This window comes from Phyllostomus hastatus, unplaced genomic scaffold, assembly GCF_019186645.2.
Source record: "Phyllostomus hastatus isolate PE091 unplaced genomic scaffold, TTU_PhHast_1.1 phas_scaffold_1674, whole genome shotgun sequence".
Taxonomy (NCBI): Eukaryota; Metazoa; Chordata; class Mammalia; order Chiroptera; family Phyllostomidae; genus Phyllostomus; species Phyllostomus hastatus.
In genome coordinates this window covers 5,009,160-5,032,132 of record NW_025334011.1, presented here as the reverse complement: position 1 = coordinate 5,032,132, position 22,973 = coordinate 5,009,160, and the positions used below count along the sequence as shown (strand labels likewise).

The following is a 22,973-nucleotide window of genomic DNA, read 5'->3' as shown; positions in this document are numbered from 1 at the left end:
GTAAAATACTGGGGCTGGTCTCCCAGCTTCATGATTATATGATTTAGTGGGTTGCTAAGCAAAGGTGATATTGTGCTACTCTCATCCCATTTCCTCAGTAGCAAGGAGGAAGACATGCGCATGAGTGATCCTCTACTCCCCCTTGGCTGTGTCCTTACTTGAACCTAGGTATAACTTCCTCCTCCCTGCTATCAATAAGAAGCCAAGTGGAAGTTGAAGGTGAAGGTCAGGTTTGAATGGGTAACGTCCATCAAAGTACTATCTCATTTTTCTAACTTCCATGCCAACCTGCCCATCTGTAACATGTTTGTAGGACCATATGAAGGCATTTTATCAAAACAAGGGAAGGAGATATATATGAACCGGGTAAGACGTTTCTCATGTGATGTTGTTACATGACTCCTTGCTATATCACAACTCTGCTAAAACCCTAATAGTCTATGGTAAATGTGAGTTATGTACACATGTTCATAAAACTTGACAGCATGAAATAACAGCTTGCCTTGGCAAGGAATACAGTCACTGGTTACATAAGGTAGAGAGTTGAGGACTCCTAGTTTCAACTTTCTAACAATTGGAGCCATGCACATAAGGAATGAGCTGGCTTGTCAGCTACGGAGCTCCTTGACCCTGAAACAGTGCAAGGAGAGGGCGGAGGAGCTTCTGTGCTAGGCTACAGAGGAGTTTCCTGCATTGGACACAATGGTGGGGCAGAGGCTAGGGGAATGTGGGGGGAATGTTGGACTACCTATCCTATAACACCCCCTCTCACTCCACACACTGGGAATCCTTCCTTCTCCCTGTTACTGTCTTTTATTCATATAACTGAGAAGCCCACCGATTTACTATTTACTGATACCATAAGACAACGGAACAATTGCTAGTAGTATGTGGATTAGGCTCTCACTCAATTTGTATCCAGCAGTGTTTGTTTTAAGGACCTAAATTTATAACTTTGTACTTCCCATAGTATTTGTGACATGTCGACTAAATCTTTCCTGAAATGAATATTGCTTTTATGCTAAATTATTCTTCAGTACAGAAAATGTAATAATAATAGCAACTGGTATAATGTCTGAAGGCTTCCAGAGCTCTGGCAAAAAAGCAAACATTTTAAAGCCTGATTATAACCCTTTTAGAGGCTACTTAGCACATCACAAGCTGTCCCCTGAGATTCACAAGTAATTATACAGGAAAGTGAAACTCACGGCTAACACATTAGGTTTTCAGTTTGTCCCCACAAAGCTTTCCTTTCCTCTATCATGAGCAGTTAGTGCTTCCATTCAGATTTTTCTTGTTTGACTAAACAAACTAACTCTATCTAATATTATTTTCTTATTTAGCCAGAGGTTTAACTAGAACATCCTGTCTTAGGAGACACAAGATGTGTGAGCAGCTGCACATAGGTTAAGATTTTGCTGCTTGTTTTTGGTGTGATATCCATGGACATTGTCATACCTGGAAGAAAAAAAATATCTCCAAAGCAAAATGCATTATTTCCCCGGAGAGGGTTTAGAGCAGAGGAATGAAAACAAGTGGAGTTTAGAATGAACAAGGGTGGGAGTGGGGTGGCAGAGATGAGCAAGGTGCTGGGATCGAAAAGAAACGTGTTTGAGCAAGTTTCTCTTTAGGAAAAATACAATTAAGTCATTTCAAGATTATCTCAAGAAGCAAAGTGCTTCTTATTCAACATGTAACTGATTCAGCCTGTATTGTAAAAACACACCTCCATCTCCAATAACGTAGACACTGGGTAAAGAAGGTTGTAACCCCTTCCCGTGTCCCCCAGAAACTCCAGAAGTTGGAACCAACAGAGGATGAAACCTACAGGGAAGTCTTCCCCAGTCAGGCCCAGCTAGAGGCCGGGCATGCTCCGTGTATGTGCTGTCAGGTTCCTGGTACATGGTGCACACTCAGTAAACATTAAAGAACTCCCTGTCACCGGGCTTAATGGGAACCCAAGGACACCATGACCTTAACAAGTTCTTATTGACAGAGAGCAAATATAACAGCACTAAGGTCGTTGCTCTAAGGTACAGCCAGAAGGTTTACTAAGTAAAAACTCTGCGTCGCAGTTCCTTGAAGATACCAGATGCCCCTTTAGCATCCAGAATGTATTACCAGGAATGATTTAGTGTCACCTCACCATATCCTCTCTCTTGCTGAATTGACTCATCCAAGAGGTACCTCCCTTTTGACCCTTCACCTCTGACATCAGTCTTAGAAAAAAATTCAGCATTCCTGAGAAGAAATAACCAAAACAAGACCGTTTGAATTCCACTGAAACCAATTCATCATGTAGTGTTAAAAAAAATCCTTCCCACTCTTTAAGTTAAATCATCAGGACAGGGACATAGACATTTGGAGAAAGAAAGCACAGAGTTAACTGGAATTTGCAAGCTGAGGCAAAAAATGGCTTTTAAAAAATTTCCTGAGGTATTGGACATGGATAGTGGTGGTGGTTGCACAACAATGTGAATGTACATAATGACACTTAATTGTACACTTAAAAATGATTAAAATGGGCCCTGGCTGGGGTAGCTCAGTGGATTGAGTGTGGGCTATGAACCAAAGGGCTGCTGGTTCGATCCCCAGTCCGGGCACAAACCGTGGTTCAACTGCTAGTCAGGGCACATGCCTGGGTTGCAGGCCAGGTCCCCAGTGTGGGTTATGTGAGAGGCAACCACACATTGATGTTTCTCTCCCTCTCTTTGTCTCCACCTTCCCCTCTCTCTAAAAATAAACAAAGAACCTTTTTAAAAAGATTAAAATGGTCAATTTTATGTGTATGTCAGTCTGTTCAGGCTGCTATAATGAAATACCAAAGACAGGGTGGTTCATAAATGGAAGTGTAATTCTTGCAGTTCTGGAGGCTGAGAAGTCCAAGATCAAGGCACTGGTAGATTCAGTGCTTGGTGACAGCCCACTTTCTGGTTCACAGATGACGGTGCTTTTGCTGTAATCTCACACAGAAGATGTGAGGGATCTCTCTGGAGTGTCTTTTGTAAGGGCACTCACTAATCCCATTCATGAAGGTCCCACCTCCAAATGCCATCACAATAGGGATTAGATTTCACCATATGAATTTTGGGGTAAGGGAACACATAGTCTATGTCAGTATATTTTACCATAACTTTTTTAAATGGGAGGAAAATGATCTTTTAACTCCTCAAGCAATTCTTTCTTCTGTCCCCGCCCACAGTAAATGATTGAGGGTGCTAAACATCACATCACCAATCCTCAGAATCCTAGCCCAGCCTTAGCTGGGTCTGGAGGGAGCTCGCCCTTTAGTGAGAAGTTGCACGCAGAGTCTCTGGCCCCCCTTTAACCCTGGGTCTCTCAATCAACAAAGTGGGAGATAATCTTGACAACCCGCTTGGAGAGGAATAACACAGGGATCTTTCTGCAGGGAGGGATGCCACCAGCATTTCAAAATAAAACGTCAGATTACAGGGGAAAGGTAGAAAATCTAGGGACAGTTCTGCGGGGGTATGAGGGCATCTCACTGGGAGAAATACACATGCAAACAAGAATCACTATGAGAGTGTATCAAGATATGTGGCTATTTGAAAAATATATAAAATCAAGGCATAAAACAAGGAGTACAGTTATTTCTGCAAAAAAGGAGGTTTAATCTCCAAATTTCCCATTAATACATACAATGCCAACCACTCTGCTCTTTTTTCTTTGGTGCTTCTATTTCCTCATTTTCAAAGCAGAGAAACCCTCAGAACCTACTGTCACCTTTTCAGAAAGCCAAAGTTACCAACAAGGAACACCTGTGGTCTTGCTAATCAAATAAAAATTTTCACAACTGCTATAACTTAACTCATACCTTGATGGCACATCACTCAATGAGAGTAAACATTTTCTGAAATGAAGGTGGTGTCCTTTGGCTAGACAACCACCACATGGGGGCTATTTTCTGTCCTGGTTTTACAATAAAGACTGGCACTGGCTTGTTAGCTTTGGTTTGACAGATGATGATCAAGTGTAGCACTGAGATTGTATCCTCATTGCCCTTTGTGAAGGAAAACAACGCACCATCAATTTTCCTTGCAGAAAATGCTTCTTCTTGCTTGCCTGGGGAATTCTCGAAGTCTTTTGCCCTTTGCCCTCCAAAAGATAAGTAAAAAATAAAGCAAAATGGGTACCAGGTGGCAAGAGCTGCCTGGAACAAGTTTGAGAATCTAAACTCAAGGCTAATACTGAAAAAGTAAATTAACACTATTTCTTCTGTTAACTTCAGGCAGAATCTGCAATGATGTGGGTATATGATAATTCTACATGCACTTTAGCTGAGTGTTAGAAAGTCATAGATGGGCCCAGAAGCTTACTGCTAACAGTGCTCTTAACATCTGTTCTCATTTGGATGGAAAGGAAGTTTACATTATTTGGATTTTTATACATTAAAAAAAAGTAGGACTATGATCCCGAAGACAATAATTTTCAGAAGAATGTTCTAGAAATGTTCAGTATGAACTATGAGCTCCTGAGGGTGCAGAAAAACCATTACATGGCTTCAAAAGGCTGAATGTATACTCCAGAAATGAAATGACTGCCCTTCCCCATTCAGCTATCAGGAAATCAGAAACATACACAAGCTTTTCTAAATGTCAGATGGTTAGGGAAGAGGAGTGTTCTTGTTAATTGAATATCCCAATTCACTTAGTAAGATTTTCTAAATACGACTCTCCAATTTTTAAAAATTAGAGTATCAAGAAGTATACTTTAAATCAAACTGGACAGAACATCAGTTATAGTTTGCTGATGTGTATATAATAATGATAATTATTACTATGATAGGGGCCACCACTTATTAAATGCTTGCTTGGCATCAGTGGTTCGCAAACCTCAGCAAGCATCAGAACTTCCTGGAGGGCTTATTAAAACTCAAATTGCTGGGCTCCACCCTTAAATATTTTTTTAAGACTGTGGTAAAATACACATAAGATTTATCAACTTTAACCATTTTAAGTGTACAGTTCAATAATGCCAAGTTCATTTACACTGTTGTCCACCAATCTCCAGAAATATTTTTATCTTGCAAAACTGAAACTCTACACCATTAAACAACTCTACATTTTCCCCTCCTTGAGCTACCTACCTTCCATCTCTGTAAGTTAAATGACTCTAGGTACCTCATATTAATGGAAGCATACAGTATTTATCTTTTTGTGACTGGCTCACTTCACTTAGCAAGATGTCCTCAAGGTTCATCTATTTGGTAACAAATGTCAGAATTCCTTCCTTTTCAAACCTGAACAATATTCCATCACATATACAGGATAGGGCAGAAGTAGGTGTGTTTATATGGAAAACAATACAGTAATAAATAATAATACAAGAATAAACTCTGTTTCATGTATTCACAACTGTAAACCTACTTTTGTCTGACCCTGTATATGATTTATACATAGAAATAACCACATTTCTTTATTCGTCATCTGTTAAAAGACACCAGATTATTTCTATACCTTGGCTATTGTGAATAGTGCTACTATGAACATGGGTGTACAAAAATCTCCTAGAGACCCTGCTGTCAATTCTTTTGGGTATATACCCAGCAGAAAAAACGCTGAATCATATGCTAATGCTATGTTTAATTTTTTTGAGGAACCCCCACACTGTTTCTATAGCAGCTGTATCATTTTACATTCCCACCAACAGTGTGTAATGGTTCTAATTCCTTCACGTCTTGTCTATGACCGATTTTCTGCTTTTTTTTTATAGTAGACCTCCAGTGGGTAAGAGAATATATCACATTGTGGTTCTTATTTGCATTTCCCTAACTAAAAGTGATGTTGAACATTTTTTTCATGTGCTTTTTGGACATTTGTATACGATCTTTAAAGAAATTTCAATTCAAGTCACTTACCCTTTTAAAAGTCAGGTTGTTTTATTGTTGTTGTTGAGTTCTAATTATTCTGGATATTAACCCCCTATTGGATACATGATTTGCCAATAGTTACTCCCACATCCCTGAGTTTTTTATTTGAGACCTAAGAATTTTCATTTCTAACAAGTTCCCAGGTCACTCTGAGGGCTCAGGGCTCACACTTTGAGAAACTGCTCTACATGGCAATATTGTTAAGCACTTTATACGCAAGGTCTGTCCAGAAAGTATCCAGCCATGCAATATGAAAAATAAAGACATTTATTGAAGAAGATGCAAGATACAAGAAACATTGTACATAGGACAATGAGCCCTCAGTCCCCTTCAAAGTAAGCACCTGGGGACCTCACACAGTTCTCCCAATTGCCATCAGCTGCCCCATCATATTTTCCTGAATCCATCAATGGTCTGAAATCTCTTCCCTTTCAAAGGTGATTTTAGTTTTAGGAAAAGCCAGGAGTCACAGGGCACAAAATTTGGGCTGTAGGGGGCTGAGTCACCTGGGCAATTTGATGTTTTGCAAAAAATCTCTGCATGAGCTGTGATACAAGTGTGGGAGTGTTGTTGTGATGAAGCTGCCAATAACAGTTGCCCATAGCTGTGGCCTTCTGAATCATCTGAACAGTTTTCATGGAGGAATGTTCAAGCTTAATGGAAAATTTGATGCAGATTTGTTGCTCTACTCGCTCAGTCATTTTGAATGTGATGACCATACAGTACACATGTTCACTCAACAGTGTCTACTGTCCCCCACTGACTAGTACAGTGAAGGCGTCATTGCTCACACATGCACATTCCAGTCCCCTCTCCTTGGCTGCCAGGTTACATCGGTGTTGTGCAAACCGTTCTCTTTATATTAACAATGGCTGGACTTTTTCTAGACAGACCTATATTATCTCGCCTAAGCCTCACATTGTTGTTCTTGTTTTACAGAGGAAGCAGAAGCTCAAAGAAGTAAGACTTGCACAAGGTTATTTCACTAGTAAGGGGTAGAGCAGGGACTTTCACCCAGCCATTCTGACCTGGCACTGTGCTACACCATTTCTGCCACAATGAGCCAAATAATGACAAAGTCAATGAACTTGAGAGAACAGGTGATGTTTTGTAAGCTCTGTCTCTCTTTCTTTAAATCAGGACTAAAATTCAGGACCCCTTTCTTTGGATGTTATGTTCTGGCTTCATTAAGATGAGCGGATAAAGCAAAGGAATCCGCTTTAAGTCAATGGGAAAAATGGTGGTGGGGGAGGCACGGGTGGGGCACTCCGCCAAGAACTGCTAGACCAGACCAACCTGATGAATGAACTCACTCAAAAGCAAAATATTTAGACTTGGTAGATTAGGCAAGCATTGGGCCTTCCTCCCAAGGCTGTCTGTGTTTAGACATTTCCCTGTGAGTAACAGTCAGGACCTCAGCTAGTCCATAGGGGCCTTTCTTCAAGTGCATGGGGAAAGGCCCCCAGCAGGAGCTATGCAGCCAGCACCACAGTGTCTAGCCAGATCCTTGAGGGCAGGTGGGTTTTAGCCCTTGTGTGCCCTTTAAGTGGACACGGTGCATGGCCACCTAGAGACAATATAATAAGGTAGAAAGCGTCATCACCACACTTGCTATAATTTAATAACCCTGATAAAGGTTACTGTTTCTAGTGGTTAAAAGGATATATATGGACATAGATAGATAGACATGTAGATAGATACACACACACACATACATACATACATACATACATACATAGACAGATGGAAAGATAATATACAGCTTCCTGATCACTAATTTCCATGGATAACCGAAGGCTGGTGGTAACTTTATATCCATGATGGTTTTAAGTATTGAAGATAAAAATATTTCATAGTGAATTTATCAACTGCAGATGTACTTCACCTCATCATGCCCAAGTCAGCGACTTATTCTCATGTAGAGCTGGCTCTGTAAGGCCAGCCTGTCCCTTACTAGGCATGAGGAAAAAAATCCACACCTCACAGAAACCAAACCCAACAGAATTCTCGCAGAACCTGGTGCTTTGTGTTGGACTTCACAGCTGCAAAGCAGAGCACGGGGGTCCACAGCCACTGTCAACAGAAGATGCAGAGGCCTCTGGATGCAGACACGGGCTTTACTCATCTCCAGATGTTGACGTTTCCCAGAGCCACACAACAAAAACAGAATTAAGATGCAAGAGGAATTCAGAACCTTCCTTTGCTATCCCAAGCCTGGGAATCTTTCCCAATTTAAAAGAATATCTGTCAAACTAATTACAAGAAGATGCAATGCTCTCTTTCTGTACTCATTAGAGAACAACTTACCAGCCATAAATTCCTCAGGCAGTGGGAGTGAATAGGTCTCTACACTCTTGCTTAAGATTCCTGGCTTTGTTTATTTCCAGTTGGGCCTGTTCATCTCCTAGACTCAGAAAGACCACAAAACATTCCTTAAATCAGTTTTAATTCCATAAGACAGAAATGGGTAAGATTATGATGAGATGTCGTAACTGATGTTCTATAGTCAACAAAACTGGGGGAAATGACGAGTAATCATTTATGTCTGAGTGGCACCATTTCCCCCCGAGATGTTTTATATTTATTAGCAGATTACAAATCTCAGATGTTTCATACACACACACAGATACGTATAAATATCACATGCACACACTTGACAGTTTCCCACCACTTTTGCTGATTTTTAAATTGATGCTTAGCAAACTGATTGTGTAAAATGTATACAAACTGCATCAGAGTCTGGGTATAATTTAACATACCAAGACCACTACGTGCAGGCCCTGCAGCATTTACTGGACTCCTGCCAGCTACCCAGTACAATACTATGTGTGTAAATTAGTGTGTATGAATATAACTCATAATCTGGGTAATTCTGCAGGCAGAGATTTTTACCCCCATTTTACAGAAAAGAAAACTGAAGTTTTAGAGCAGTCATCTTGCATCATACTGTTAAGCAGCAAAGTTAGGAGTAAACATGATACCTAAAAATATTTGCTTGCTTAAAATATATGGTATTATTGCCAGCTCTGGCTGGTGTGGCTCAGTGGATTGAGCACCAGCCTGTGAACCAAATGGTTGTTGGTTCAATTCCCAATCAGGGCACATGACTGGGTTGCAGGTCAGATCCCCAGTAGGGGGCATGTAAGGGGCAAACACACATTGATGTTTCTCTCCCTCTCTCCCTCCTTCCCCTCTCTCTAAAAATAAGTAAAGAAAATCTTTTTTTAAAAAATCCATGGTATATTGCATTTAACAAATTTTGGAAAATCTGAAATGATAAAGAATAAGTCTGTATTTAAAATTTTATTATTAGAATGAAATTTAACAGTATTTGAATTTCCACCAAATGTCTATAAAGATACATTTTTGAAAACAAGAATTTTCCCATGTATTTAAAAGCAGACATTTTTTCCGTACTTTATTCATCTTTCCCTTCTTTGGCAATCCCAGTAGGCTTCCCCCACTGGTGTCACTGGGCAGATTTGCACCGTTCTCTCACTTACACAGTTCTATTTGACCATTTCTTTATTATTTCTTCCTTTCGCTATTTTCATCTTAAATAGGATGATTATAATTTCTGCTTACTAAAGTTAGAGGGATGAGTTACACTTACTTTCTCCCAGGCAGCAGGCTTACAGTTTAAAGGGGTACAGAACAGCTAACAGGACACAGAATTTGAGGCTGAAATGCCAGTCAAATCCAAATCTAATTTATGGTGTTCATTATTTTTCCAGCTTTTCTTAGGATTTCTACATGGAGAACCATTCTTTCCCACTAACATGCAATCAAATGGTGTTTTAAAATCTCTCTCTGGGCTGCAAGTCTCTGACACATTGTCCTTTCCTGGGTAAATCTCAGCTGTCAATCTTCTCTGCTCCTGCGTTCAGTAAAGTTCACTCTGACGCTGCCCTCGAAGCCGTCATCGCCGCTGCTGTGCCCACACCACCGGAGTCAGTGTGGACTAGGGCGGGCCCATCTTCCTACGGCAACCTTTCCACACGTGGGCCTCACACTGATGCTCTTGTCACCAGCGGGACACTACTTGCACAGCCCATGTTTGAGTTGTAGCAGAGCGTATATAATTCCCACGCAGTTGAATGTTTGCTAGTAAGGCTGTTTTCAGCACTGAATCAAATGGGTATCTACTTTGCCCCTGAGTAATTCAATGCAAAAGCCACACTAGATTGATTTTGACGTGTGTTAGGGACAAAGTGTACCTTAAGTATCAACTAGTCCACATTTTTGGTCTTAGAGATGAGTAAATCCTTAGCTTTATACATTCAGAAAATTATTTGACTCTAACTGAATACATGCAGTTATTTATTTGAAATTCAATCTAGAATAAATAGAACATAATTCCCAGATCTCTTATTTTGAATGCAAAATCTTGTCTTTTAAATGTTACACTTTTAGTTTTTTTGATCCTTATTCTTCTTCCTCCCCCATACTGCTGTAAGTGGTTATGATTTCAAAAGTTTTCAGACACTATCAATTATTAACACTGATCCTTGAAAAACAATGGTTTCTAATATTTTAAAGGCATTTCTTAGATGGATGTTTCTCATTTTAACAAGAAAATTCAGACTCTTAAGAGATCATTTTGATCAAGCACCTTCGTTTACTGGAATAACACAGAGGCAACTTAGATACCGTGCAAAGTAGGAGGTACATACCTAAATGATGTTGTTAATCTCAAAAGCAATCATGTGTCTTTACTTAGGAGAGCAAGTGAGATGTGTTTCTAGAAAATAAACTGAAAAAAGCAAAGCTAGGAAATCATCTCTACCTATCTGTCCCCAGCATTTTGATCCTCTCCTACTTCAGGGACAATGACTCAGACATGTCAGCAGCGGGGCATCAACACAGCCAGAGTATACTCAACGCCGACATTCTTCAGAGCACAGTCACCCCACGCCCCCCAGCATTACACAGGTTAGAAGAGTTGACAGCATCTTCTTCCAAAGCAACCAGAGGCTCAAATTCTGATACATAGCTCTATTGCCTGAAGACTAGAATTCGGTTGAGTTTGGGAATCCAAAGTGCTGATCCGAGTATTTTATGTAGTCATAGAAAAGCATAGGAAGCCAGAGGATTTGGTTATAAATTAATAAATCTCTGTCCTGTTAGCTCCAAAGTATGTGTTTTTTAAAAAGACAACTACTTCAAGAAACACTGTCAGGGGTGTCAAACTCATTTTTACCAGGGACCACACCAGCCTCACAGTTGCTTTCAAAGGGCTGAATGTAATTGTAGGACTGTATAAACGTAACTACTCTGTAACAGTTAAGCCAGAGCTTGGCACTGCCCCCGGGTAGAAACAAGGTGCTGGGCCAGACAAGACAAGGTGGAGGGCCGGATTCTGCCCGCAGGCCTTGTGTGTGCCTCCTGTGTGCTAGGCAAGCCACAATAGGCACATTCACACCACCGTGGATTTGGGCACACTGGAGTGGTGCCATCCACCAGTTTCCTGCTCCATACAAGTACAGAATAAAATACAATGCAACAATGATAATAATGATGATAAGTAAGTAATGTACACTGAGCACAGGCATTAGCTCATTTAGTCCTTACTGTTACCCTCTGAGGAAAATACTGTTATTCTGACTCTGAAGATAAGGAAACTGAGGCACTGAAGGAGAAGTGACCTGTCCAACGGTTGCTTAGTCACAGTCAGCGACAGAGCCATAATCTGAATCCAGGCCGTCTGGTCCCAGAGTCTCTCCTCCCAACTCCATGTGGGGTTCACACAGTGAGTTCCACTGAAGTATCTGAAGATGCACTGACATTCATGATAATGAAAATCTGATTTCTTACAGGCTGACCAGGAGAGATTCAGCTGAAAAACCATTTCCTATCATTGATTATGTTGATTTATTGTGATTAAATTTACTTTTGTCTACTATTTACCAATATTCCTCCACTAGTAAGTACGTAGCAGACATGGGGAACCTTTTAAAGATAAAACACCGGCTTTCCACAGAGAACAAACTCAAGAAAATTGATATATGGCTGCAATAGTCATTTATCATGTGATTATATATTTGTACAATTTTCAATAAAGACACAATTAAATGCACAGCAAAATGGAGATGAATTTTATACATTGTAAGATATAAATACATAAAATCTGGAGGAGAAACCCCTTGCTTAACTTTTTCTTTTTGAGATAACATGATTACCCACAGGACGTTGTGGTTTTCTTTTGGCTTGTTCTTAAAATCATTTGAGCCATTTGCATGTTGAGCAGTGCTTACCACAGGAGATGGGAGGGAAAGTCCTCAAATAATAGTTTGTGAAATAAAGAGACTCAAGGAAAGCAGAGAAGAAAGAACAAAAGGAAGGTTCCACCACTGCTCCTGGATGGCTTCACACTTGGCAAGTATTTGCAAAGCCAACTTTCCCTTTCCTTGAAGGGGAGTGTTGAAATGCGAAGGCCTTCCCTCTCCCAGCCTTCCCTTCCCCTCCTTCCTCCATGGGCAGGAACAGCTGTGTGTCCACAGGGCGCTAAACCAATCAGGTGAACAGTGAATGCTTTCGTCAATCTGGCTGATGTTTTTCCCACCCACGATCTCCCAAGAAAGTGGCCCGATGATGTTTTATGGACAGAATTGTCTGATACTTTGAGTCTTATGTAGAAAGAAGACAGGTCAGACTAAAACTGCAAGAAGGTTATACCAACATTTTTTCCCTATATGGACAGAGGAAAATAATTTCAATTCTCAGAAAGCAATAGAAAGGCTAATTTCTCGCTGAAAGAGGCAGTCCAGTGTTGGATAATAACCGCCTATTGCTCTCAACAGCCTTTATTTAACTCGGGATTTCTTAACCTCGACACCTTGGGCCAAATAATTCTTCGTGGAGGGCACTGCCCTGTGCAGTCAGGATGTTCAGCAGCTCCCTGACCTTTAGCCATCAGATGCCAGTGACACACCCTCCACCCTGTCCCCTGTTGTGACAACCAAACATGTCTCCTGGAGAACGAAATCACCTTGGTTGAGAATCACTGATTTAAATTTTTAACTGTCGCTGAATTTTCTTCTTTCTTTTTCATGGCAAAACATTATAAATAGCTAATTTTAGATATTTTGAAATCTTATTTTTTTCTCCAAGGCATAACAGATTTCAGAATAGTATAAAAAACACACTTCCACTTTTCCGAGTCTGGCTGTCTGATTCTCATGTTGTGTCCAGAGCATTTAACATCAAGGACAATAATACTTTATGCTCAGAATGTATGTCTTATCCCAGACACTTTAACAACATTAACTTAGGAATTCTCGCCACTCCCCTTTTTACAGGTGAGAGAGAGGCACACAAGTTGTTTGCTTGCAGTTACAATACACCATAAAAACATTTTTAATTTGTGAAAGCATAACATGAGGACATTTACAAAAACATGACACTTCTGGGCAGTGAAACTGGCAGGATCACCAGGGACATTCCAGGGCAGTGACCAAAATTAACAGTCACCCAGTGTCTTATCAAGACTGTTTCTTGATAAGAAAGTTAAGTACGGTACCTTTTCTCTGGGTGTAACTGGCTGCTGAAGCCTTGTGCTGGTATTTAACCATAAATATTCTATGTTGAATTATTAGAGGTAATACCAAGAGACACTTCAGTGGCCTATTATATCCTAGGGAAATATCTTGGTCGTGTGAAAACCAAGAGTACCATAGATCTCTGCTTTCTTCCCAGCGGTTTTGGTAGTCTAATGGTTTGCTTCCCTATCTGGAACACTATCAGTCCAGTATCTGAAGGCACAGCAGGTAGGACCCGGGTGTATGTAACCCACCCTCCAACTCACATGGCGTGCACACCTTTTCCCTGCAGCCAATCCATAAAGAAGTCGACATGACATGTTGTCACCATCTAACAGATGCAGGCTAAGGAATAAGGACAGTGAGCAAAAGCAAACTGTGTCCCTTCTTAATGTCTGAGAACCAGCATTAATAACAAGAACAACAGCAACGACAAGGGCCACCTCCACCACCACCACTTGTAACTAGCGTGCTACCTGCTGGGCCCTGGGCCAAGCACTTGACGTTCATTGTCCCCAACAGCTCTGTGAGGCAGGTCGTATTCCCCACATTTTACAGATGAGGGCCAGAGAGAAAAGTATCCCGCCCAATGTGCTAGAAGGTGATGAACTTGGAATTCAAACTCAGGACGATTCAACTCAAAAGCTTGAGCTGCTAGACCATCATGTCAAACACAGAGAGACCAAAAGAATGCTGCTGGCATGTCCTCTTTCAGAAACAAAACAGACAAGAAACTGCTTTCTCTAAAAGAATGGGAAGAGGGTTTGGGATACTCCAGCTTTTTATTATTTTACTCCCGAACGAAAGAATAAAGGTGACAAGCTAGCTGTTTGCAGCTGGGTATTACTGTCTTATCTTGAAAAGACTTACTATCCACTGCAGGAGGTTTTGCTGTACTTGAAAGGGGTAGTAACAGTTTCCTTTAATATCAATTGGTCATTCTCTGAAGGGGTGCAGCTGAAGATCAGGGTGATCTCTCTGTCTCAAAAGCTACTATTGAAACCTTCCTTTTAATCTTTAACCACAATGCTTATACAAGGAACCTTTTCTGTTATTCAACAGTTAACATCTTACCACACACCATGTCAAAGTTCTTGGGTTTATCAGTCTTTGCTGGGAAGCAATAATCTTCCACTGAGCTGTTGACATTAAAAACCTGGGAGCTCTCCTAATCGCCTCCCTCCCCCTCCCCTTCTCCCAAAGAACCAGCCTTTCATGGAGTCTACCTAGTCTACCTTCTAGACATCAAAGCCACCACTTCCTCAGGCCCTCCTTATTTCTCACCTGGACCAGACCTGTCTCACTAGTTTCTTTTCCTCCAGACTTTCCATCTTTAAAATCACCTTCCCAAATGCAGCCAGAATGGTCTTTCTCAACACCGATCTGCTTTGGTCACAGCTCTGCCTTTTAAATTCTTTATTAGCTCCCCACTACCTTTGAGGTCCTGTTCAAACCCATGAGCATCCTCACATATGCTCTCCAATCAAAGAATACCAACTAGGTTCAGCCCAAAGACACCTTGTGCCAATTCGACAAAAACACCTCCTTCTCCAGGTGGATGCAACTGCTCTGGGGAGCAAAGCCTGGGCTGGATGTCAGCCCTGCTCCCACCCCATCGCTGCAGGTCCTTTAGTAGGTCGCTCATGCGCATGCGCAATCTGCCCTGCAGTCCTGACTTACGGTTCTCACCCAACATCTCTTGGTTTACTTTGTCTAGAATGCCTTTACCTACCTACTAAATCTATCTACCTCCTATTCATCTTTGTAAAAATCAAGACAATCATCCCCCTACAAAAAGCTTTCAACTCTTCTATGCTACCAGAGAAACGTCGTCATGCCTTTTTACAGATTTTCATGTCAATGTATTTCCCCCACCAGACACTGCATTCTGGGAAAGCAAAGAACCTGTCTTTCAGACATGAGTGCCTATAAAGCCCCAGTACAGTGCCTGGCAGAGTACAGATCAATAGTTGCTAAATGTCAAATGAATGGGAGGCTTTCTTAGTCTTGTCACCATGTGAAAACCCCAGCAATTTGGAGATTAGGCCAAGAGGGTCTGCTTCGTCAAATTACATAATCCCGACTCAGATACCAAGAAGCTAGATTGCATTTGGCAGTTATTTCATTAACAACTAAGAAGAACAAACGTCTTGGATTTCAACTCCCTTCCCTCTCCTGACAAGTTCGCTAATACATCTGTCACGAACTATTTTGCCCTTCGCTGGCCCTGCGCCCGTCTTTCATCTTCCCCTTCCAGACTTGTTCCACTCACAAGCGCCATCCAGCTGGCTGGTGAGTGTGTGGGAATTTGTGGTATTCCCTACTTTCATGAATGTTTGGACATTACATAATAAAGAAAAATAGATATTAAAAAATAAAGAGTTATTCATCCCATGGAACCACAGATTCCACTTCTTATATGTCTGCCTTCCGTGGGATTTTCCTCATTAGTCCTCCTTGGCTCTCCCATTGGCCTGCCCCTGATGCCCACACTAATTTTATTTACGACTTCACTCAGCTCCTGCAGTTACTCCCTCCCAAATCCCTCACTAATTCCCTGATACAAATCCAGAATTCTCTTCTATGTAAATCAGGCTGAAGGGAGTAGAGCTGCCAGATTTTAATTCCCTGTCACAGGCACTTGGACATCTGAAATCTAGCCATCTTACTTATGAAAAATGTACATTTCAATCGGGTGCACAGTCATTTTAGGAAGGACTGGGCAGGTATCACACACCTTTAATCTGAAATAGATGTTATTACCTCCCTGCTCACAATTATTCTGGGAGAACATGGCTCCCACCAAGCCCCTGCTGAAGGAGTGAGGCTGGACCAGCTCTTCCTTGGCTACAGGCAGAGCCTTTCAGGTTGTTGCCTGTTGCACTTGGAACTGGGGCCCAGAGACTGAGTCAATCAGGTGATGAAAACTCAGAGCTGTGAGAACACACTCGAGTTCAAAGATGGCTTGTGAAGAGCCAGGGCTACACATGAGCAGATGTGAAAGGGTAGAAACCGAGACGTTTGGGGAAATGCATCAAACAGGATGTTGTTATTGTTGCAAATGATACAGTGATATTGAATTCACAAAGCAACTTTAGTGAAAATGGGAATTTCTTGGAGAGGCCAAGGATGGAAATGGCCTCAGGGGTTGAAAAATAGTGTCAGGCGATCACTCAACCTATCAGGTACCATCTTTGTGGTGTGTGTGTGTGTGTGTGTGTATGTGTGTCTCAGCCTCTATGTCTCGCCCTGCCCCAACTTTCTCCCTCTCCCCCACCCTCATTTTTCCTATAGCAAATAGGATTTTCCTTCAGAGTGTGGGTAGAGGGGGAGTAATACAGAAAACAGCCACAGAACAGAGGACTTCATGTTTACATCTTCCCCTATCAGCCATGTCAAAAGAAAGAAAGCTCTGCCTTCTCTTAGTCTGCCTATAAAATCTCAGGGGAGGACTTTGACTTGCCTGGCTTAGACACATGTTAACCTGATACAGGCCCTTGTGATTGTTTACTCAGCGGTCACTTTCCCCTTCTTCCTCACAAACTTCATTCTGATCCCATTACAGTACCAGGTGACTATGTGCTCAGGAAGGTGGATTCTTCCATAGCCCCAAGAGATAAATCATTCTTGGTTTACATCAGTGATGGTACTCTGATACCCATATCAGTTACTATTCTAGGGATGAATATAAGACACTACCCTAGCTAGTGAGATCTGACACAAAGGTAATTTTGAAGGAGGGCTTTTGGAAAAGTGCTCTTCCTTGAAAAAATATACAAAACTGGACTCCTTCCTGCCTTTGGACAATATTGTGTGAGGATGTGATGGCTGGAGCTGCAGCAGCCATCTTGCAATCATGAGGAGCAAATCTGGGGATGAAAATAGATAAACCTAGAGCTTGGCAACATCACTATACTATTCGATTAACCCTAGAACCGTGTTTTCTAGAAAGCAAGTCTGCAGAAAATGTAATGGAACTGATATTCAAAGTCAACTGAAATGAGGAACTACGTAGTCTATGAGAAAGTGAATAGCTGTCTTACTTGTTAAGTCATAATAAAGGCTAATGGTTATTGATCTCCTTCTATGTGTCAGGCAGTGTTCCAAGTGCTTCATATGTATTACTTCATTTAATCCACACAACAACCCAACAAAGTAGACCCTTTCATTTTCTCTGCTTTTCAGATGGATAAACAAGGTCTGGAAACATTCATCCAGGGTCACAAACTCAACAATGCCAAGGTGGGAACTCACACTTAGGCTATTGACTTCTTCTGACTTAATCATTAGGTTAAACTTTGAAGTGATCCTGGCTTCCCACAGTAGGACATCACAGCTTCCCTCATATCTTTTCAAAGAACCCTCTTTTTATTTGAGCTGGTCTCAGTGTGTTTACGTGCACTGCACCCAGATGTTCCCCCAGGCTCAGGCTTTCCTCTGCTACCCTGTAGTAAATCTGTGAGTCTCAACTTCATTCAATGTGAAATGCACTGAGTCCAAACCCCACCTTAAAGCCTGCATCTAGTGGAATTCCTGGCTCCCCAGAATGCTCCTTCCCCAACTGTCACATTGGCAGGTGGTAGTTTGAGTTCTTTGGGGCCATTCTTCCAGTATGATGTGACTCATTAATTGAAATATCAATGAGCACCTGAAAGGGATGAAATTGTTGACATTGGTTCAAGTAATTGCCCCCTTATATCTGGGGGGCTCTAATTTTATCTGTTTTATAACTTTTCAGTTTTTGCATCCAGTGACACCCTGCAATCACATATGTGTCTCTGTGTCTCTGTGAGATCAGAAAGGCATTTCTATGGTCTTACTACTGTTTATTCATGTCACACCCTAACTCCCTCTCTCATTCAACAAATATTTGAGTATCTGCCATGCCCCAGGCGCTATGCTAGGCACTGGGTATCAACAGGTTACATTCCCTGCCCTCACAGGGGGCAATAAAGTGTAACGATATGCCAGATCACTTTTTTCCCTAAATCAACAAGAGTGCTAAACAAATGAAAAAGGTGCATGGGACTAGACAAAGCATTTTGTGGGCACACCACCATAGGAGTTCAGAGTGCAGACCCTGCTGGCCAACTGCCTAGGTTTAAATCCCAGCTGTGACTGTGTACCTTGCATTAGTTACTGAACCTGTACACAATTGTTTAACCTGTTAAACGGGGATTAAAATTGTAGTTTTGTCATAGGGTTATTATGAGAGCATTTCATAAATCATGTAGAACATAATAAGTACAATACAAGTGTCTGTTCAAAAGGAAAAGTGAGTTATAGTCTATTCTACCCATTGATCATAATTAAGCAACTTTGCAACGAGCCGTGGCAATATGACCACATGCTAACTTCGGAATCTGCAGAGGGGAGGAGAGCTTTGTCAGTGTTGAGGAGGACCGGGGCTCCCCGCTCAGGACCAGGGTCACCACCACCGGAAGGTGACTCCCCTAGCTCCAAGTTATATGGAGCCTCCACAATCAAAAATGTTTTTTCTTGTCCTCAGAACCTCCATGTCAAGTGTAGGCTAAAAAGAATTTAAGGTGACTTTTCCTGTGGAATTTACTTTTCAAAAAGCAGATCTGGGAAGAAAATAGAAGCACAAATTCAAAAGACATCTTAGAAGTTAAGCTGTTAAGTTAAACTGAAATGATTGGTAACCTCTCTGATGATTAGTTACCCAGCCTGTAATGGAACTTTTCCATCGATAAGAGCAGACATTTTTAGAGAGCCTATTTCTCTGTCAGTCATCTCTAGCTACCATCGGGCACTTCCTTTTTTTGTCCCCAAATCACTTACACTGGTTCCGGAGCAAGGATAACCTCAATTCCAAATGACAGTCTTCAAATGCGTGGAGAAAAGGATTCTCTCTCTTCTAGTTTCTGAGTTAGTCATCATTTGATGAGTTATGACCAAAACCCTTCCGGTTGAAAGGAGATCAACAGAATCTGGACCCTCAGAGGGTTGTCCAGGAAGATCATTGTGAGAGAGGGTTCTTGAAGTGCCCCGGAAAACCAGTCTTGCTTCTGGGCTCTGGAGAGAAGGAAACGGCACTGACTCCTTGTTTTTATTTTATCTGCAGTAGGCTCCTACCCAGCCTGGAATCCTGTGGCTAGAGAAGGGTATCGGTATCAAAACTCAAACACGAGTACATCACGGCATCATGTGAATTCAGTGGAATTCAACAGAACTTTTGTAGCTGAAATTTAAACCAAATGTATCAAATACACCTGTCCCTAGAGAGTACGGACTTAGTTATAGAAACAATGGTTTAGTTTAAACAAGGCCAGTTTTCAAAAATTAAGTTTCTCTCCTCTCTGTGTGAGAAGTTATAGAATGGGAACCTTCTTAGGTGATACAACTGAATACTTAAGAGGCCAAGATTGGGAGTTTAATTCTCATGAGAAGAATCAGCTTTGATCAGAACAAACCTCTCTTCCATGTGCTCACATTGTTCTGTCTTTAAATCCCACGTAGTGGTAATAATAAACAAATGGACAATACCTAACAATTATGAAAGATTTTCTGTATGGTAGTTCACTGAGCTAAAGACTTTACACAGATTGTTTTATTTTTAACTTTACAACAGCTCCATGAAGTAAGTACTCACAGTGGTCATTAGAGTAAAAGCCAAACACCTTCCAATGATCCAGAAGGTGCTCACCCTGGCCCCTCTGGCACCGTCTCTTGGCTCTTCCACACCACACAGCATCATCCGCACTCCCCCCCAGGGCCTTTGCACTTGCTGTTCTCTGTGCTTGGAGTGCTCTTCCCCAGCTCACTCCCAGGCTCAGTCTTTCACTCCCTTCAGACCCTCCTTCAAATATCACTGTCTCACTGGGGCCTGCTCCAGCGACCCTTTAGAAAATGTAATGCCACCTCTGCCACTACACACCATACCTCCCTGTGCTCTATTCTTCAATAGCAGGTACCATTTTATAGCCTTCAACACAATTGACTTACTTGGGAGTTTGTTTTTTGACTCCCTTGACCAGAATATATTCAAGGATTTTTGTCTACTTTTGTCCATGACCTAGAAACACAGCTGGCACCTGATAGGCGGTCCATAAATATTTGTTGGGTGCATTTTACACATGAGGCAATAGGTACAGAGAGGATGAGTGGTCATGCCTTTTACAGAAGGAAAGACTGCATTAGGAACCTGCATACCAGAAACCAGACTCGGACTATATACACTTCTCCCAAGGGTTATTGGCATCTCCTTTGACCACCAGGGGCAAATGTGATCAGAGTCACACCTCATGAGCAGAAATACATGCTGATGATCAAGACTACAGGGACATATTCCTTGCACATATGTCTTCAGTAACTATACATGTGTGTGCAAAATCACCTCAAGTGTTTTGTGACTCTACTGGGAAATTTTATTTGACAAGACTTGAGGGAAACTAAGAAATGTCAAACTGAAAAATGAAGAGAATATAAAAGTTCTCATGAACATATTTTCCCAGGGCTGGACAATGGCAAGAATGACAGCATATAACTCCCCTTTACAGATGTCACTCAGATTCAAGGGGTATTTCCCAGAGTTCCTCTTATGTAATTATATGTAACCTTCCTAACAATGCAGAAATCCAATTTGCAGAGGAGGAACTGTGCTCTAAGAGCTGTGTACCTTCGTAAAATAGTTCAGTAAGGGGTAGATGTTGGAATAGAATATATTTCTTTTGTCTCTGGCTAGCATGCCTGCCCCTGTACAAACAGCTGCTAGTTAGGCCTCAGGTGTTGATTATTTTACAGGGTCTTGCATCTTGAGGAAATAACACAATTTTTGTTCATGGCTAATTTAATGCCTCACCAATTAAACAATTTAACACTACCAGTATCACTCCCCCCCCACCCTCTTTTTCTAAGGTCAGCTGTTACACAGATTCAAGAGATTCATATTGGAGCCCATACGTCATCACAGTAAAATTAGTGTCTTTGTCTGAAGTCCATTTCATTAACTAAACAGCCAGGCTTAAAGCTCACATTATTACAGAAGAAAACCGCAGCTGCTGACAGGATTGCTAAGAGCAACAAATACCAAGAAAATCTCAAAACTCTGATTGCTTTTCCTTAACCGTATTTTTGCCAGTTATTTCTCCACAGCTTTAGAAACTTGTTTTCACCTCCACCCTTTTCCAAAAAATGAATTCTACCCTTTGGTGGGGTGGGGGTGAGGAGGCACAGAATTAAGACCTCAAAACCAAGTACAAATTGCTCATTTAAAGAATGGGAATGAAAGATACAGGGGTGCTTTCTTCCTTAAAAGCTCATCGCTCTGCAGAAAGAATCCGAATCCTGTCCTGATTCTTTTTGAGCACTGGAGCAGTTTTGGGATTTTTTTTGTTAGTTAATTTTAATTTAAAAAAAAAAGCACCATTCTTGAAAAGCTGTTGCTATGAGACTTCCCGGGCCTCAACAGATGGTCACAGAACAGTCCGCAGCCCCAGCACGGGGCTCTGAAGCCCTCCACTCAGGCATCCCATTAACATTCCTGGAATGCCTTCGGGGACAATTTGGGCCTGCCGCCTTCTGACTGGCTCACCCGCAGCTCCGGGGCTCGCCTCCCTTGTCAAGGGGCCTGGGCTGAAATTCGTTATAAATGAATGATCAGGCCTCTCTAGGAAAAGGCCATAGCAGGGAGGATGCTGTCCTCAGTTTAGGATTTGGGCAAACTTGACCCACAAACTCCTGGGGTTTTAAGTTGTTCAGGAGAGCTGGCCGGCACTTGTGTGTATGCAGGCACACAGACATGTGCACAAATACATATGCACACACATGAACACACACCACACTCCATACCCAATTCATTTCATTGTTTGTAAGCCTCAGAGCCCCTCCCGTCACAGAGTGATCCCTCGAAGAGAGCTGCAAATTTTTGGACCATAGCATTTTGGGCTGCGGAAGAGGAGCCCAAAATCAAAAGGAATTCTGATTTTCCTTTTGACAAAGAGACAAAAAGGGAAAGAGAACTACACGGCATTCGAGTTTCTACTTTCTCACCAACTTTTTGGTGCTGCTGGACAAATCATTCCATTTCATCCCTTTCCCCTGTCTTCCACGCTGGGAAGACGTCATCATCATAACACTGGGATGACGACACTGACCTATGTGCATCCGATAGAGGAATGAATGAGCCAGGATTCATAAACAGCTAGGAAACCATTGCTTAAATATTGGATCAGTGAGCCCAGCCTCCACTGCTCCCAGGGCAAAGGTCAGAGAGGAGCTTGGAGACCCACACATCCAAGTCTAATTGCTGGGACCCCCAGCCCAGAAGGGCTGGTACAGAATGCTAAACACTGGTTTTGGTGGGAAGGGTGCACTGGTAGCTTTATTTGGTCACTAAAGAGCTTTGGTACTTGGAAAAAAACAAGTAATTCTAAACAGCCATAGTGTTTCAGGGTGGGGCTCATTTAAATTCCATCCCCAGAGCTGTGGCTTCTAACCCAGGCCTGGAGTGTACAAGCAAAGTCCTACTTAAGTGTCTGATGCCAGTGCCCCCTTGGTCACTTGACAGGACATCAGAGCAATCC

General features: G+C 41.8%; 1 protein-coding gene and 1 long non-coding RNA gene across 5 annotated transcripts in view; one reads left to right on the top strand and one right to left on the bottom strand.

The window, feature by feature from the left end:
• SHROOM3 (shroom family member 3) overlaps window positions 1–22,973 on the bottom strand; it is a 276,985-nt gene that overhangs the window by 132,563 nt on the left and 121,449 nt on the right. Inside the window, exon 2 of one of the 4 annotated variants that reach the window (XM_045857759.1) lies at window positions 19,231–19,464. The exons of the other annotated variants lie outside the window; for them this stretch is intronic. The gene's annotated coding sequence lies outside the window, so the exon portion shown is untranslated. The remainder of the gene's footprint in view (window positions 1–19,230; window positions 19,465–22,973) is intronic. 4 annotated transcript variants of the gene reach the window in all.
• Window positions 1–22,973, top strand: part of LOC123831107 — a 43,268-nt gene that overhangs the window by 5,230 nt on the left and 15,065 nt on the right. The window lies entirely within an intron of this gene.